Raw genomic sequence first — 15,313 nt, 5'->3', positions numbered from 1 at the left:
CCTACACAAACTTGTACACCAACTGAACACCCAACTTCTTCTCAAATCATCGTTGTATTTTTGCTTATTTTCCTTCTTCTCCTTGGGTTGTACTCAGAATCCCTTCCATCTCCTTCAACACTCTGTTCCACAGACTCCCCTCCCTTTCTGTCTTTGATCTCCAATCCTTCTTCTGGGTATCTCGTTCCTGCACCTGAACCCACCAAATATCTCCCAGCCTGAAACAACTTTCCCTTCACCCCAACTTGCCCTCGGGTCATCATCACATCTCTTGCCTTTGCTTCACTGCCAAATAACTTGAGCAAATATCCCTCACACTTGGTCTCTACTTCCTCGCCTCCACACATCCTCAACCCACAGCAATCTGGTTTGCTCCCAACCTCTCCACTGAAACCACTCTGACAAAGGTCAATAGCCTCCTTTTGCCAAACCCAGTGGGTGCGTTCCAGTGCTTATCTCCCTTGGCCTCTGTGTGAGTCTCATGTTAATCACCCCATTCTTCACGAGGCTCACTTCTCTGGGTCTCCACACCTTCCTCTCAAGTTTTCCTCCTACCTTCTTGGCATCTCACTCTTTTTCCTGGTCATATCATCCTCAGTCTTGATGGTGGCAGAAAGAGAACACCAGTAATTAGAAGTAGGATGTGAAACTTGGGGCCCCAGTGATGCTGCTTTCTGGGAGCTACAGAGGATCTCACCAATTGTTAACCAAGAACTTGGCAAACAAGGACAGAGGTGCCTAAGGAGCTGAAGATTGTGTGTCCAGGTGCTCAAGCAAGTACAACAGGAAATTTGCATTGTCTTTCATCTCTTCAAACTGTCTTCCAAGTTCCCAGAATCCTTCCTATCAGGGTGGAGATATCCACAAAAGAGACACATGGCTCCACAACACTGAATAAATGAAAACAATCCAACCATCCAACACCGAGGATCGAGGGTGAGGAATGACTGATGTGTAGTCTCTCATTCATGCACCATAGGAATAGTATTCTAGCAACGCTTCCCCCCTCTGCTCTACATAGTCATTCCCATTGGCACACAAAGATGCTGTTACTCTTCCTGTCTTTGAAAAAGTAATATCATATCGTATTTGTCTTTCTACATCTGACTTATTTCTGACTTAACACAATGTCCTCAAGATCCATTCATACTGTCAAAAATGGCAGAATATCCTTCTTTCTCATGGCCGAATAATATTCTGTGTGTGTGTGTGTGTGTGTGTGTGTGTGTGTGTTTGTGTATCTTATTTATCCATTCATCCATTAATAGACATTTAGGTTATTTCTATATCTTGGCTACTATGAAAATGCTGCAATAAACGTGAGAGTTCAAATAAGTTTTTGATATCTTGTTTTCATTTCCTTTGAATATATACACCCAGTAGTGGAATTGCTGGATCCTATGGTGGTTCTGTTTTTAATTTCTTGAGAAACTTCCATACTGTTTTCCACTGCGGCTGCACCACTTCACCTCCCCACCCAGAGTGCCCAAGCCTTCCCTTTCCTCCACATCCTCACCAACACTTGTTATGTCTCACATTTTTGATGACAGCCATTCCACCATGCGTGAGGTGGTATCTCATTGTGTTTTGATCTGCTACAATTTCTACAGGAAACAAGGAACCAAACGGAGATGGTGTAATTATTAAAACTTAGAAGAGGGGCCCCATGGAGCCGAAACTCAGATCTCTGAGTCTTTTTTTGACTGGGCTGGTGCCCCTACATCTGAGGTGGCTCATAAAGACTTGGGCTGAGACTCTGCCCTAACCAAAGGTGTGTTACCTCTCAGACTCCATTCTGTCACTTGTAATGGAGAAATAATGATGCTGACTCTGTAGGGCTGCTGAAAGGCTAAATCAGGCACCATAAGCAAAACACTCCCTTCCCTAAAAGGGTAGGGCAACCAGCTGACTGAAGATCAATTTAGTTGTTCAATCTACAGGAATATGACTACACAACAAACAGCTTGGGAAATGTCAACCGTCACATTACTTGATTTCCCTATTTGCGGGGTCAAAGTGACAAAGCAGCAGGTATCCTGGCTGCCATTTATCCTGGGGCAAATGATGAAGTGGCCCTTGGTACCAGACAAAGCAGGGACTTTCTCTAGGGAACCTGACGGTGAGACACGGCGCAACCACGAAGAGGGTTCTCATGTCAAGTTGTGGTTCCTTATTGGGTTCTGGCTAACTAGTCACATGCCTCCGTTCCATGAGAGCTAAGCCACTTGAGAAGAGTCAGCTAAGGGATCAAAATGCCAGTTTTTTTGCTGTAAAGCTGGACTGGAGGCTGTAATTTGGATCTGCTCACTCCTTCTCCCCTTCCACCCAGGTGAGCCTGAACCATGACCTTAACTGCAACTGTAACCACAATTCTAATCATAACCCTTTCCCCGCCCGGCCTGAGACAACTGTCAGGCTCCAGGACAGGCCTGGCTACTGGGCCCACAAGGGAGAGGACAGCACTGTGTCCCGGTGCAGTCTGGAGGGAGAGCGAGCCAAGGAGGGCAGGGTGACTTCATTCTTGTCTACGAGACTGCCCTCTGTGGGGAGGAAGCTGGAAGGTGGAGGGTGCAGCCCCCTGGCCCCTGTGTCCGGAGAGGGACTGTGGCATCCTCCCTGACAGCACTCCCAGCCTTCTGTCCCCTCATCACTGTGGCTCCGCCAGAGCTGTGGGGCCTCCAGCCCCTAGGGGCGCAGGTCCCAAGGTGGATTCCAGGTTCAACCCCAAGCAACAAGCACAACAGCCACAGGACTGGCGCTGAGGACGGAGGGTGGGCATTCCTCCTAGGACGCAGGACAGGCTGGCCTGGGAGCACCGATGCTGTGGCATTGCAGGGTGGCCGGCAGGAAGTAGCCGTGTGTGTGTGCATGTCCGCGTGTGCACGTTCGTGCGAACTAGAAGAGTGCTGGCACTAAAGCACTGTCCCCTGGCACTCATTTCTGCAGTGGGTCCAGGCTCCCCGAGGGTGACATTAAAGGGAGAACACCCACCATCGTGAGGAACAGGAGGGTGAGCATCTGCGGCGGCAATCAGAAGACACGGCGCCTCAACCTACACTGAGAACTTGGAGGTGCTGCGGGGATCCAGAGGGGGAGGGCGATGGCAGGGGGCAGTGCTCATGGTGGCATGGTGGCCACCTTCAGCAGCCAGTCTTCCCTGTGGCCAGAGAGGCAGGCACAGGTGGGGCCCGGGGGTCAACACCACCCTTCTGGGCTTTTGGGATTTACCAGAGTAGGTAGGGGAAGGAGGGGGGCGGGGGAAGGACTCCTTTGTAAACAGTCTTAGAATCATCCCATTTGAATTTTAAAAGAAATCTGACCTTATTTGTAATGCCAGCTGTTACAGTGGTACATAGCAGGTGCTTAGTTTGTTTTGCTTATCTTTCACATTGAAATTCGATTTTTTTTCTGATTGCATAAATAATACATAACGATTTTTGATAATGAGGACTACAGTTTACCCTTGAACAGTGCAGGTTTGAACTGCATGGGCACACTTATACGTGGATTTTTTTGATAAATACAGTACAGTACTGCAAATGTGTTTTCTCTTCCTCTCTTCCTTATGATTTTTTTTTTTAAGAGAGAGAGAGTGCACACGTGGGGGTGGGAAGAGAGAGCAAAAGAGAGAGAGAGAATGAGAGAGAGAGAGAGAGAGAGAGAGAGAGAGAGAGAGAGAGAGAGAGAATCTTAAGCAGTCTCTATGCTTAGGTTGAGCTTGATCCCACGACCCTAGGATCATGACCTGAGCTGAAAATCAAGAGTCAGACGCTCAACCATCTGAGCCACCCAGGTGCCTCTCCTTGTGATTTTGTTAATAAGATTTTCTTCCCTCTCACTTCTTTATTGTACGAAGGCAGCATATAATACATATAATATACAAAATACATGTTAATCAACTGTTTATATTATTGGTAAGGCTTCCAGTCAACTGCAGGCTGTTAGTAGTTTATTTTGGGGGAGTCAAAAGTGAGATGTAGATTTTGACTGTGCAGGGTTTGGTGCCCCTTAACCCCTGTGTTGTTCAAGGGTCAAGTGTATTCATATAAATATCTGAACAAAAAGAGTCATCTAAAATGGCACCACCCTAAGCTAGTCACCATCAATGTGGGTTATCACCTTCTCTTGCACCTCGTTGTGCATTTATATACATACATGCATATACATTTCACAAATTCATAAACGTATAAATTTCATAAATGAGAGGGCATTATTCACTTTTTTAATCAATCACCAACCTTCCGCTCTCATTCCCCGACCCTATCTGCACCCCGCAGTCAGCAACTGTTCACAGTCTGGCACGAACCTGTGCTTTGCTGTTTGTAGCTATCTGCTATTGGTCTTTGTTTTGTCAAATGAGCCCACCTGTTTCCTCGCATCTGGCTTTTCTCGGTCAGCAGCACTCCTGGAAATCCCTCCAAGGTCACCCGAAAGGCCTCCAGCTCCTCTTCGATGGCTCCTGCATGGTCTGTGGCAAGTGACGTTAAGTTGGCATTTCTCCACCCACTTTCCCCAAGGAGTCTGACCCTCGCAGATGCAGAAGAAATCTGAACCCACGTGGTGGTGCAGCGGGAGACCAGGAATCGCCCAGACTGAGGACCTACTCTCCTTAGTACCTGGTAAGCACAAACTTGGAAGATTATGGGGGAAACGCCTTTTAAATAACATTGATGGGGATGCTGCTGCTGACAGTGACTAATAGTTGCATTTATTGGTTTTGACTTTCTTGCGGACTTTTTTTTTTTTTTTCTAAGTTTACTTTTTCCATAAGTAATGCCTTCCCATGGTTCAAAATCCCCAAACGTACAAAGGGTACACAGTGAAAAGATCCCTTCACACTCCTGTCTCCCAGCTGCGTGGCTCCCCACCCCACAAAAGTACCATTAGTGGGCACTTTCTACATTATTAAGAATTTTGATTTTCTTGGGGTGCCTGGGTGGCTCAGTCAGTTAAGCGTTCACTTCTGGATTTTGGCTCAGGTCACCATCACATGGTTTGTGAGTTTGAGCCCCACGCCAGGCTCTGTGCTGGCTGCATGGAGCCTGCTTGGGATTCTCTCTCCCTCTCTCTCTCTGCCTCTCCCTCGCTCTCTCTCTCTCAAAATAAATAAACGTTAAAAAAAAGAATTTAAATTTTCTTTATTCCATTTACTCATCCACCCAGAGTAAAGTAGGTAGTAGAACAGTTATCATTCTATGTTACAAATGAGGAAGCTGAGACTCCAAGTTTCAGACATTAAGCACAACCTGGATGGAGATCCCCAGTCTATCAGACCCCAGGCCCACTGGGCCGGGTTTTCTTCTCATCGAATGAGCTCACGGTGTGGCTCCATGAAAGGAAGCCGATCATAAGTCCGGGTCTGGAGTGAGTGCTCATCTGTCCCACTGATTCATCACTTTAGCAGGCCTGGATTTTTCTCCTCCGAGTCTTCTTGTTTTTCTTTTTTTCCTACCACAAGAGCAGAGCTGACTCCCTGAGCAGTGGGATGTGACCAAGCCAAGGACTGTCCCACCTACGTTTTGCAGCATCTGGAGCTTCTGGAGAAAGCCGGTGCTTGTGCAGCTGGGTCCCTTGTGTCTTCTCTCTATCTGCCTGGTGTTTGCCCTGAGGGCTCAGGATAGAGGCCGTCTGTTCCTGCATCTGTTTGCCTACCTCTGCCAAGAAGCCTTTCCCAATGCCCCTTGATAATCCCCTGATGCTCAGTTGAGAAAGATCACCTAGGCTTTCATGGGCTTCTTCCATCTGATCCTCACAACAAGCTTATGAGACAGGCATGAGGAAACTGAGGCTCAGAGAGGCCAAGGGACCCCCTCAGGACTCCACAGCATGCAAGTGGCCCCATTAGGACTGAAACCAAAGTTTTCTCAGGCCAGTTCCCTGCTCGATCTACTGTACTGGCCACCTCTATGGACCGCCCATGCCCTTTGCTTCTGGCTCTGGTGCACAGGCAGTACTATATAGAGGTTAAGGTCATGGATTTGGGGATTAGCAGACTGGGGTCGGGGCCTGGCTTTGACACTTGCCAGCTCCATAGCTCAGGACATGTTCCCAATTTCTCTAAACGTTGGCCAGCCAAAAAGCAGAGATGGTAAGATTTGACTCATAAGGTCCATGTGAGGCACAGCGAGAAAACGAGACCATGTACACAGCGCTCTCATCACAGGCTTTGGTTGGATGTGAGCAGTAAAGGCTTTCTCTGAGGATTTTAAAAACTGACTCATTAGCTCCAGTTCTCCTTCCTTGTGCTTGGCAGACAGAGGCCTACTCGCCAATCTTTGAGCACGGTGCAGTGTTTTGCACAGAATGGCTGATATTTTGAGCTGGAACTCAAAGGGTGATGAGTCAAAAAAACAAGGGAGAGGCTGCCAAGGCCAGTAGGTGTGAGGGTGCTGGCATTTTCTCAGAATGATGGCTCTTCCCATGTGCTTGGACCTCACAGGTGGCTGGAGGGGGTGTGGAGAGAGATAAGCCTGGAGAAGTAAAGAGGAACCAGACCCATACCAGGGGGGTAAAAAGGAGAAAAAAATTAGCTTGTGGCCTAGCGGGTCCAGGATGGGGATCAAACCAGACCTCTACGTCTAAGACTATTTTTTTTTTAGGCAAGATGGAAAAGAAATAGAACTTCCCGGGGGCCCCCAGCTACCCCACAACTGATTGGAAAGAACAGAATTTTTGTTGTTGTTGGAAGAACTCATCTGTTTCTCTTCCCAATTACAAGTTTCCTTATGGATCTTTCTGATTTCCCTAAATTTTCCGGTCTACTCTTCCCACTGCTAGGATAATTCCAGATAAAGATGATCTCTTCTGAATTTAGGAGTAAGAATACTTAGGAACATTCAGCTGTAAAATCAGAAAGGTTTTGATTGTTGAGGAGAAAGATCACACTGAAACAACCAAAAACAAGGAAACTAACCAAAAGCTGCCTCTGCTTGGTCTGTGTGTAACACGGCAATACAAATGTGTAAATTTCTTCCTAAAACCAGAGGAGGGAAATTCTCTAAAGTTTATATTGAACAAGAGATGGTATTTAGAACATAACAACAAAGTGCTCATGATTTTTTTTTTTTTATTGTTTATTTTTGACAGAGACAGCACGCACAGGGGAAGGGCAGAGAGAGAGAGAGGGACACACAGGATCCCAAGCAGGCTCCAGGCTCTGACTGTCAGCACAGAACCGTGAGATCATGACCTGAGCTGAAGTCGGACACTTAACTGACTCAGCCACCCAGCCGCTACCATGGTTTCTAATTTTACATATAGACCAAGTCGACAGCACTTACTTTGTTTTTGCCACGTTCATTAGGTTATTCTCATGCAGGTAAAAATATTCCTAAGCATAACCTAGTATCCCCAGGCCTTGCCAACCTGCAGGTGGTCTTGGGGTTATCCTGAAAATACAGTGTTTTTAGTCTATGCCTATGGCAGACAGAATAATGGTCCCCCCAAAGAGGTCCACCTCCTAATCCGCAGAACCTGTGACTATGTTAGGTTACATGGCAAATGGGAATTAAGGTTGGGGATGGAATTAAGATTGCCAATCACTGGTCAGAACATTAGGGGATAATCCAGGAAGGCCCAATGTAATCATGAGGGTCTTGATAAGAGGGAGACAGGAGTATCAGAGCTGAAGGATTTGTGAAAATGGAAACAGAGGCCTGAATAATGTGGCCACAAGCCAAGGGATTTGGGTGGCTTTTAGAAGATGGAAAAAGCAAGGAAAAAAGGATTCTCCTTGGAACTCTCCAGAAAGGAGCGCAGCTCTGTGACACCTTGATTTTAGCCCCATGAGACCCTCTGACTTCCAGATCTGTATGATAATAAATCTTTGTTATTTTAAGCCACTGATTTGTGGCTTTGCAAATGATTTTTTTTGCAGAGTGATTTGTCGCAGCAGAAATGGGAAACTAATATAATGCCCTTACTTGCTGATGCAGGAGCTGAGCCCTTTCCACCCACTGGGAGTCTCGTGCTTATTCTGGACAGACGATCCTGGGCTGACTCATGTAACTCACAAACACTTCCCCCACATTCTTCCACTCCAGCTCCTTCAGTGACCTGTGATGCCCACGTTGCCTTTGACCATGTTTTGTCACTGGGGCAGGGATCTCTTGGGAGCACCCAGGCCCATCCCCAGGGGATCATCTTATACGACACAGAGCATCACATGCTGGGGTTTCCAAAGTGGCACCGTCCCTGCCATCATCACTTTAAACTTCACCATTGTCCCTGAAGGAACCGGAAAGAGATTGCTTCCCACACCTCATGCTTCACTGGGGCATCTGGTCTCAAGGGGCGGCTGTTCGTATCTCTGTACAACATGGGCAGCCTGCATCCCATCTCCTCTGGGGAAAGAGTGGGAGCTATCCCATCCCCGCTCTCACCGACGACACTCTTGCTGTGACTTGTCGGGCTCCCTCAGCCAGATGCCCTCACGTACATGAACCCCCCTTCTCCCCAACATCCACTCTCGCCAGACATGCCAGATACATTTTCATCCCTGCTAAGCCACAGGGATGCCCTGCCAGGGCCACAGAAGAGCTTTAGGGTTTTACTTGCCCCATCCCGCTCCCTAAGCCATGTTTCTAGAATCTTCATTTCCTCAGCCACCATGGGGTTTGAGCACCTTGGCTGTGCCAGTAGGGAAGAGCCACTGAAATGCTTTGCTCTGGAGAAGGCGGATCCCATCACTCCCTCTGCAGCTGGGCACACAGAGCATTGAGACCTCAGCATCTTACCCCCATGTGCCCTCAGAGACTTATTCGCCAAGCAGCCTTTTTTGGGGAGAGGTGAACGCGTGGCGGGAACTAAATATCATTGCCAGCCCCACCCCCTGCCATTATACCACTCCCCATTAACCTCACCTGCAAAGCTGTTCAACCCTCATCCCAGATGGGCCTCAGGAACAGGCAGGAGTGACCCTGGGCCCCATCCCAGCTCCAGTCTCTCTGGCGGGGCCCCAGATGGCTGTTTTGGCCGATAGAGCAGTCCCAGGAAGAGGAGGGGTCTCCTGCAAGCTGGGCTCACCAATCAGACCCCGTCTCTGCAGCTGAGTCTCTTGTGGAGCTCATTTGCATAATTTGGTTCAATATTTACTGAGCCAACCTCATTTTCTGGGCTGTCTGCATGGCCGACAGCTGGGAAGGCTGCAATTACCGTATTACACGCGAGCAGGGAAGCCACGGAGAGCGCACACTGAGAGGCAGCTTCCAAACAAATGGCCCTAGGGGAGTCCCCGCCCGTGGTCTACCCCATCCCTGCAGCTGGAAGGCTGCCTGGGCCACAGCTGCAAGCCAGGCTGCACCCAGGCGCAGCTGACAACAACAGCAATGGCAGCAGTAACAGTCGGGCGTACTTTCCCTTAAGCCAATCATCGGAGCTGGCTTCTGTTGGGTGCTTTGGTGTGATCATCAGGCTTTCTTCTCCAGATGGGATTTCTCACTAATCCTCACTGCGGTCCCAGGAGAGGGGCCATCAGCAAGGCCTGTTTCCGGCCACTGTGTGGCCAAAAGGAGACCGATAGGCCAGGAAGAGGCTTCGCTTCAGGCCCAGCTGGATTCAGGGTGTGAGTGATGTCATCGAGACTCATTTTTTCTCCAGTGAAGTGCACCCTCACACAGTTTCAGGGGGGAACAGTCTGAGATCAACTGCCAGAGGCCTGAGGGTCACTTGGATTGGACAAGCAGGGAAAGCTGCCTCTCCAGGGCAGCCCCTCTGTGACACACAACAGAGCAAGGGAAGGTAGGGAAGGATCTGAGAGCAGACAGGCCAACAGTCACGGACTCTGCCCCTGGAACGTAGGTTCGTTTAAGGCAGGGGCCGCTGGTGTTTACTCCCCAGCATCTAGGAGTATCTGAACATGAGAGGCTTTCAAATAAATAGGCTGATTCCTGCTTCTGGATGGATGGAACATACTTGAGGCTTTGGGTGGACAGCCATTAAATGTGGATAAAAATAGCCAGCCCAGTTTGGTTGGGATGATTAAATGAGAAAATAGAAGTACACATGCCTAAAATTATAGGTCACACTTAATAGGGGCTCCATAAAGGACCGTAGACTTCATGAACTCATCCCTTTTCCAGCCATACTTGACCATGGTAATCAACCCAGACAGACAATAGTTGCCTGTGGATTACTTGTGTCCCCCAAGATAATAAAGTAGTTTTTAAAAATAATAACGCTAACCATTTTTAGCATACGTCGCCATTTACAATGCACCTTTACAATAATGATCTCATTTGAATCTCTCTAAACATCCATGGTAATCATATGATAATTAATGCTAGTTGAGAGCTCGTCCATGCCAGATACAGTCCTGGATGCTTTGTCTTTATTGATTCCCTTCATCTTCACAAGAGCCCTAAAAAGTAGGTGTTAGTCTCCCCATGTTACAAATGAGGAAACGGAGGCAATGGGAGGTTAAATAACATGATGGTGGTCACATAGCAGATAAACAGCAGAGACCCAAATCATCTGGCTTCAGCATGCCTTCTTTTAACCACTAAGCAAGATGCTGTTCTCACTGGTTCCATGAGAAAACTGGACGTGGAATAATGCAAAAGTCTCACAAGTAACTGGAAAGTGGCAAAGGTGGGAACGGAAAGCAATAATCCGGATCTTTTCTGCGTTCCAGCCAGTAAAGCTTGGTCTCTCTCATTCCATAGTATATAGATCATGTGCTCAGAGAGCCACAGTTTTCAGTGGACAGGCTTGGGACCCAGAGCGGACACACAGCAGGGATCAATGAGGCAGCTGAGTGGTGTGGGGGCAAGAACAGGAATCCCCTACTGAACTCTTTTCTTCACAGCAAACCTGCAGGGCCAGGGAACCTGGGTGGTGGGCAGGTCAGAGAGGAGAGGTAAGCTAGCGGGCAGGGCCAAGCCTGAAGACGCTCTGGGTGCCCCGAGACAGCACCCCGCCCCCAGACACACAGGAAAGCACCAGGAAATGTCTGATGGGCGAAATCAAAACAAGCACATTACTGAGTTGGACCCGGTGGGAGTTTTCTCCACATGCCAGCAGAGAGGAGACACAGAGAAAACAGTGAGCCAGTCGGCATGCCACATTCTGGGGCTGCCCACACACACCTGGGGCAGTGAATGGCACCCGAGGGCCTCCCAGCCACAGAAACTTTTGGGAACGGCAGGCAGTGAGGCAGACAGGTCAAAAGTTTACACCTAAGAGTCTAAATCTGTGGGATGCTAAATGCAAGGTAGTATCTTGGATTTGATCTTGGAACAGTAAAAGGATATCAGTGGAAATCCACGTAAAGTCTGTGGTTTAGTTAATAGTGGCATAACCCAGCGTTATTTTCTCAGTTATGGCAAATGTACCATGCTTGTGCAATATGTTAACAGTTGGGGACACTGGGCGAAGGGTGCACAGGGATCTCCGCATTACCTTTTCCTGAAAGTTTAAACTTCCCAAAGAATTTCATTAACATTTTTTAAAATGTTTACTTATTTTTGAGAGAGAGAGAGAGAGTACACAAGCAGGGGAGGGGCAGAGAGAGGGAGACAGAGGATCCGAAGCAGGCTCTGTGCTGACAGCAGAGAGCCCGATGTGGGGCTAGAACTCACAAACCGTGGGATTGTGACCTGAGCCTGAGGTCAGATGCTTAACCGACTGAACCCCCCAGGTGCCCCTTATTCAACTTTTTTTTTTTTTTTTTTACATCTCTAGATGGAATCTCAATTCCGTCACATGCTGTGCAACCCTGACTAAGTCATTTAAGCACTCCGTGCCTCAGTTTCTTCATCTTGCACGCAAACATGGGGATAATGATGGTCCCTGCCTTTGAGTATGTATGACATTTAGCCTCATCTGACACTGTAAATACTCAATGACTGCTTTCCCAGGTTGTGGTAGACATGGGGACGGCTTCCAGAGCCCCCTTCATGGAAGCACTTGCCAGGGCAGCCCTGCCTGAGGTCATGCCCTTTCCAGACTAGAGTGATGGGGCGAGGGGTGTGGTATAAAGACCCTGTCACTTCACCCAGATGCGGGATAGCTCTGCCCTGGGGAGGAGGTTTGCTGCAGGCCTCCCCGTGGGCCGGCCCAGGCTGTGTCAGGCCTGGTCACAGTTGATTTCCCTTGCTCAATCCCTCACAGGCATTGATTTCCTGATCCACATCTTGCCGCCCAGCCCTGAAACCCATTTCATTGTTTGCTTGTAAGAACCTTACCTGCAGCAGTTGGTGCTTGCTGGGAGTGGTCCAAGAAAGCAGGTGGTTCGATGGGGGCTTGGGAGCTGTGCTAATCCCTCTCGGCTGGCAAGGAGGACCCCATCACTGGTGGGGGTGAAGCACAGGCAGGTCCTGGTGCAAGGTGGCTTCCAACTGTTAAAACTTGTCCCAGTGCTGAACTGAATGGTGCACCTGCAGATGGAGTGTGTTAGCAGGCAGTGAGTGCATCAGGCATTTGAGACTTGGGGGTCAGTGGGGGGAGTAATAGTGGCTCTAAAGATCACAATATTAGATGGCCATGGTAAGCACTATGGAGGCTCCTACAGAAAGATAATGAACAGCTGAGGCATAGAAGCAGGTAACAGAAAGCTAGAAATGGAAGCCACAGGGCCTCTTTAATTGCATCCAAGGAAACTTCCATACTCCACAGAAGGAAAGGGGAATGAATTCAAGACAAGCCTGAAATAGTCTCAGTGTCCAAACTTCAAAGGCAGTTGACTACCCAACCAAAGCAAGTCTGTTAGGCCAAGGCCAAGCTCAAGGCTTGGGATCCCGGCAATGGGATAGGGACATCGGGGTGGATGCCTCTGAATGTTTCAATTTCCCAGACTCCTCTGAACCTTCTGAACCAGAAGCATGGTCCAGTCTTCGCCTCCCCTCAAGACAATATGGAGGCCTCTACCTGCAAAGCAACATGTACTTCCCTACCCGCAGGGCCCACCTCAACCTCCTCTTCCCCGTTTGGAATCTTCTTTAAGAAATCCTTACCTTCCCTGAGGCTAAAAGAATGTTCGTATTCCTTTCCACTCCCTGCTCCCCCCTCCCTCAAATCAATACAGCTTTTATTGTGTCTTTAAAATATCACAAATAAGTCTGAAAAATCATCCGGCATCTTGCTGTTTTTGTAGCGGAACAACTTAGATCTTATTCATTAGCCTCCTGCACCATTCGTTTCTCAGAAACATAGATATCATCCAAAACGTTTCTGATATTCTTGTTTTCAACTGTTGTGACTTACTGAGTCAAAACAGCTGAGTGTGATACAAGTTCAACATCATTTCCCTCAAGAATCAACTCCTCTTACTGGGCTTGGGATACTGAACAAGAAACACCTGGCCTCATCCAAACCCTAGATATTTTGGATTTCTGCAAGAGAACCATTTTGTTGAATAACAACGTTGATGGGGAAGTGAGCGTTCACAGACCTCATTTTGTAATGGAAGCCTAGCGTAATGCCCTTGACCATGTTCTGTACGTGACTACAGATGGTGCAAATGGTAGCCAGTTCTTTTGTTTCCCCACCACTTGTCAACTCGGAGCCTCTTCTTTTTCTTTCCGGGGAGAGTGAGTTCTATATTGATGTGATTTCAGTCCCTCTGCAGGGTTCCTCTGGGGCCCTTCCCAATAACAGTGTGTCCCTTCAGAGTGATGTTGACATTCTCTGCAACGTCAACAGTCTGATTGCTGAGAATGGTCTTCATTCTTCATCTCTTGCAGTAGATGTGGCAAAGAGAGCTGTTAATATTCCTTTTATTAGTTTTTTCCCAGCATCCAAAATCTTATTTATTTATTTATTTATTTACTTTTTTACTTTAGAGAAAGAGTGCAAGCATGGGAGAGGAGCAGAGGGAGAGAGAAGGAGAAAGAATCCCAAGCAGTCTCCACACCCAGCACGAAGCTTGATGTAGGTCTCGATCCCATGACCCTTGGATCATGACCTGAGCGGAAATCAAGAATTGGACACTCAACCAACTGAGCCACCCCCAAATCTTTACAATAACAAGGCAGGATCTGAAGTTAGTTTTTGTAGTGATGGTGGACCAGATGGCCTCTGGTGCATGTGGACCTCCAGCCCTTGCAGCACTGATAGGGTTTGGTGGGGCTGCGTGTGGTTCACAGGGCCTTGTTGATATGCCTGTACACCTCTGGGCCTTTTTGAGGATCAGAGAACAAGATGGGGCCACAGCCCTGGAAGGAGTCCAGTGCCAACTTGTTGAAGGTGAAAATCTTGCTCCTGGCCCTGAGGATGTGGCTCACGTGCAGTGTGCACACCTTCCATTTGGGGGCCACCTGGATGCACATGTCATCTGTTATGGTCCCTACCAGCACAGCTGTTTTGTCCTCCTGGCAGAAAGCTTCATCTTCTTGGTCATCGAGGAAAGGGACAGAGGCCACCAATTGGTGCAACTCATGAACAACCTCTTTAGCAAAAGTTGGTTGAAGGTAGAGCTGTTTGTCCAGCCAGAGATCTGTACAGATTGACCAACAGTCTTAGGTGGATGTCCTGACTCTTGGGCTCCTTGTGCCAAATGTTTCGGTCCTTGTTGTGGTGGAGGTGACCTCCCATGATGGTGCCTCCTTCTCAACCAGGTCCGTAAAGAACTTTTATAAGTCTGTACAGTTTTACCTTTCACATTTAGGTCTTTAGCCAACTGAAGATAACTGAAGACACACACACACATAAAAAGGTGATTTTATTTTTGTCTGGTTAGAAGCCAATTTCCCCCAACCCTATTTATTAAAGATTCCATCCTTTTCCTCTGATCTTTTAAAAAATTTTTTATTTTAATATTTTATTTTTGGGAGAGAGCGAGAGTAAGTGCACCAGCAGGGGAGAGGGTCAGAGGGAGAGAAAGAGAAAGAGAGAATCCCAAACTCCAGTGCAGGGTTCGATTCTATGACCCTGGGATCATGACCTGAGCAGAAATCAAGAGCTGAAAGTTCAACCAACTGAGCCACCCAGGTGCCCCTCCATTGATTCTCGATGTCACTTCTTTCATATGTCAAACTCTAAAGTATTCCTAGATCTGTTTCAGGATGTTTTCTTCCATTTTTCTGCTTTGTCTTGTGCCCGCTTCTTTGCTATGGCTTTGTAATACATCTTAATAACTGGCGAGTAAGGTAAGTGTAAATGATAACTATTATCATTACAGATGAGGACACTCAAGCTCAGAAAATTTAAGTGTGTGTCTCCAAGATCACACAGCCAAACCAGAATTTGAACCCAAGTCTGCATTATTTAAAAGACTGGGCTCTTTCACTCCACCAGGCTATCCTCAGAGTTGTCTCTTTCCTGAGAAAAGGTTGGGAGGGTATTTTGATTTCTTTGGCTTTGTTCGTCCAGCATCAAA

The 15,313-nt window shown here is 47.8% G+C and overlaps 2 pseudogenes; both read right to left on the bottom strand.

The window, feature by feature from the left end:
• Nucleotides 1-13,008: 13,008 nt before the first annotated feature.
• On the bottom strand, nt 13,009-13,911 carry LOC122474911 (annotated as a pseudogene).
• A 164-nt stretch (nt 13,912-14,075) lies between these two features.
• LOC122474912 lies at nt 14,076-14,529 on the bottom strand (annotated as a pseudogene).
• Between the last annotated feature and the right edge of the window lie 784 nt (nt 14,530-15,313).

Source organism: Prionailurus bengalensis, chromosome D4 (assembly GCF_016509475.1).
Source record: "Prionailurus bengalensis isolate Pbe53 chromosome D4, Fcat_Pben_1.1_paternal_pri, whole genome shotgun sequence".
Lineage (NCBI taxonomy): Eukaryota > Metazoa > Chordata > Mammalia > Carnivora > Felidae > Prionailurus > Prionailurus bengalensis.
Note: the sequence above shows the minus strand (reverse complement) of the source record. Positions and strands in the feature narration are given on the sequence as shown.